The 3,491-nt window shown below is 37.7% G+C and overlaps 1 protein-coding gene across 2 annotated transcripts in view; it reads left to right on the forward strand.

Annotated features, from left to right (window-relative positions):
• The window catches only part of Spag16 (sperm associated antigen 16), an 834,729-nt gene that overhangs the window by 210,155 nt on the left and 621,083 nt on the right, over positions 1-3,491 (forward strand). The window lies entirely within an intron of this gene.

Below are 3,491 nucleotides of genomic sequence, written 5' to 3' on the forward strand. Positions count from 1 at the left end.
GTGTGTGTGTGTGTGTGTGTGTGTGTGTGTGTGTGTCTTCTGATTACTCCCTGTTCTTAAGAAGCTACTAGTACTTGTGGCTGGAGAGATGGCTCAGTGGTTAAGAACACTGACTCCTCTTGTAGAGGACCTGGGTTTGATTCTCAGCACCCACATAGTGGCTCACAGCTGCCTGTAACTCCTGTTCTAGGGGATCTGATAGCCTTTTCTGACCACCACAGGACCAAGCCCACATATGTTAAAAAGGGAGGGCAAGGGAATGAAAAATGAAAAAAGGTGCTATTATTCATTGTAGGGTGTCCACGGACAGCATGACCTGATTATCTCCCGAAGTCCCATTGCTAAGCACCATGTCCAGATGAAGTTCTTTCCCACCTAATACTTCACCACAGAGGTTAAAGTTCAATGTTCAACTGTTTGGTGATTGCAACATGAACTACATCTAAAACAAAGCAAATATTAGATTTAAGTACATTTTTCTTATAGAAGTCAAGGACATTGATTAAGATAAAGATCAATGTGTAATTATATTAATAGCATGTTTTAATTTTATTATTTATATTCATTGATCAAAAGTTATATTTTTCTATTTGAAAAATAAATCTAATGTGTCCCATGCTAAAGCCGTGGGAAAAAAAACCTTAAATATCATGGAAAGCTTCATTATATACAGTGCAGGGGATTTGGTATGTTTTTATGGCTTTGTAGGCTCAGCTGGAGTGTTTGCTTAATTATACTTGGAACTGCACCCTCTGTCTTGTTCACTTTACAGACAGCTATACCACCAACTGCACCATTTTCAGTAGATTTCCTATGTAATCTAGCAATAAAATTTCTAAAGAAGTGGTGATGCGCACTGAGAAACAGTTTTATTCAGCTGCATATCCTATTATTTATTACATCAGGTGCTGGCATGCAGTAGTAGACAGGATACAGCAGAGGAATAAGGAGCCTTTATTTTAGAGCTCCAGGGAGCCCTGCTCCATAACAGCACTTAAAACTGAACTCTACTGACTTATTTTTTTTTCTTTTATATTTTAAAAAAATGTCATTTCCTTGGTTTGGTTCACTAACATTAGAAAACTATCCATTTATAGCTACTTTTAGAATGATCTCTAGAATAAATATTTGGTATGAGTGAAGATATAGAAACCAAGAACCATGGGTTAATGGTATAATAATGTCTTAGGCATAGAGTTTCAGTACTTCACAGTACTTAGTGAGTAACATTTGTACATTGGCCAACTCTGTCTATCTATACTTGCCTCTCTGATCCTTTTGTATAAATCATACTTTTGACCAATTCATATATATTAGATATATGCAATATTAATAATCTCAGGATTTCATGCAATTGATTATTTCCACATGTTAGTATATGTCCTTTTTCTTTACTTTCAATTTAGATTATTTTATTTTGATTTTTTTTCTTAACAAATATCTATTAAGTAGCTAAGCAGTATGTTTAGATAAGGTTCAATAAAGGAAATTCAACTGTTAGACTATTTCACAAATAGAATAGGAACATCTGGCTCTTGGTGCTATCTGTAGAACACAGACAACATAATGACATATATACACGCACACACACGCACACACACGCACACACACACACGCACACACACGCACACACACACGCACACACACGTGCACACACACATGCGCACACATGCGCACACATGCACACACATGCACACACACACACGCACACACATGCACACACACACACACACACACACGCGCGCACACACACATGCGCACACATGCACACACACACGCACACACATGCACACACACACACACACACACGCACACGCACACACACCAAATACCACTCCTTCACGGTTATTATAATTAGAAGCATTTTTGAGTGATTAAGTAATTCACACAAGATTAAATTAAGTTTACTAATTTGCAGACATTTATTGAACACCCAATGCAGCAGTTATTCTGATGAGTTTTTCATGAGATAGACCTCATGATTTTCCAGATGGTAAATTCTACCAGTAGGAAAATCAAAATTGTTAGTAGAAGTGAATAATGTATTCAGTTCTTTGCGAATTTGTCCACTAGATCTATTTTTGTAAATACAAATGCCTGGGCCAGTGAGACGGCTCGGCAGGCAAAACCACTTACTTAGCACACACAAGAACCTGTTACATCTCTGTTACATAGAAGCAGAAAGAGAAAATGGACTCCAGAGACTTGTCCTATGACAGCCACAAGAGAACCGTGTGTCACGTGTACCGTGTATACTACACACACACACACAACACACACACACATGCATACACACACACACACACATGCTGACACACATGCATATACACAGTGATGTACATATAATACAACAATAATTAAAGGGACTTTATAAAAAAATCTTCATTTAAGTGTCAACATGATAATCTAATAACTGAAATAACCTCGTAATTCTTGGTAAGTATATTAATGTATTGTCATAGAATCCTAGAAAAATTCCACATAAATGACTCTTGTCAGAGGAGAATAGAGAACCGGCCTATAGAAATAGACAATAGATTATGTACTGCTGTGCATTTTCAAGGCACTTGTTACTTTGTGTGGAGATCACAGTGATCCATCTTATTCAGCTCAATTTACCTTGGAGGAAGCTGGGAACCAACCTATGGAGCTTAGCTCCATACTGAGTAGGGTAATGAGCAGCCAAACCCACATCTGCTGTTTGCCCAGCCCTTTTCATGACAACAGAGTCAGGAGAGCTCACTTCCTGCTTCTCTGTAAGTGTAAAGAAATATCCTGCAGCAAATTTTTCTAATTTTCCTGCATAATTAAGCAAATCAAACTATAAATTAAGGTGTTGGCACAGTTAACTGTTTCTTATTTACTTTTCTTTCCCTGGTGAGTGTGCCACTCGATGGGAGGCCATTTAAACTGATACATCCCATTAGCTTCCTTAATACAGAGGTGGGGAGCAGAAATAAGAACAGCTGCAAAGGCAGGCCGCCTGAGGCATCCTGGCAGGGTGGCACCAGGAACTAAGAGCTGCAAACCACGGGAGAAATGGCAGCAGGAGGGAGCTGGGAGATGGACAAGCTTAGTTCTCTGCCAACAACAACCCTTTGTTGGGAGCATGCTGTGTCAGAAGCACAGATGAAAATATTTGCATTTTTTACAGGGTGTCTGAATGTAATGAATCACAATAAAGTCATCATGTTTCCTTAACAGTAACTTGATTAATAGTTCATATTTCCTTGACAGCTAAGAAAACACAGGTTCTTCAATTCTAATTCAAAATATTAATATTAATCCTCACATTACACATTTGTTCTGACTGTGTGTGTGTATATGTATGTATGTATGTATGTGTGTGTGTGTGTGTGTCTTATTGGTCTTTTACTTATTTTGATTTTCATTTTGTGGGATTTTTTTTTTTTTTTTTTTTTTTTGTGTGTATTTCTTTTTTTCTCTTTTTCTTTTTTTCTTTTGGTTGGGAGGGAAGTGAGGAAGATCTA

This window comes from Mus pahari, chromosome 5 (assembly GCF_900095145.1).
Source record: "Mus pahari chromosome 5, PAHARI_EIJ_v1.1, whole genome shotgun sequence".
Classification (NCBI taxonomy): domain Eukaryota; kingdom Metazoa; phylum Chordata; class Mammalia; order Rodentia; family Muridae; genus Mus; species Mus pahari.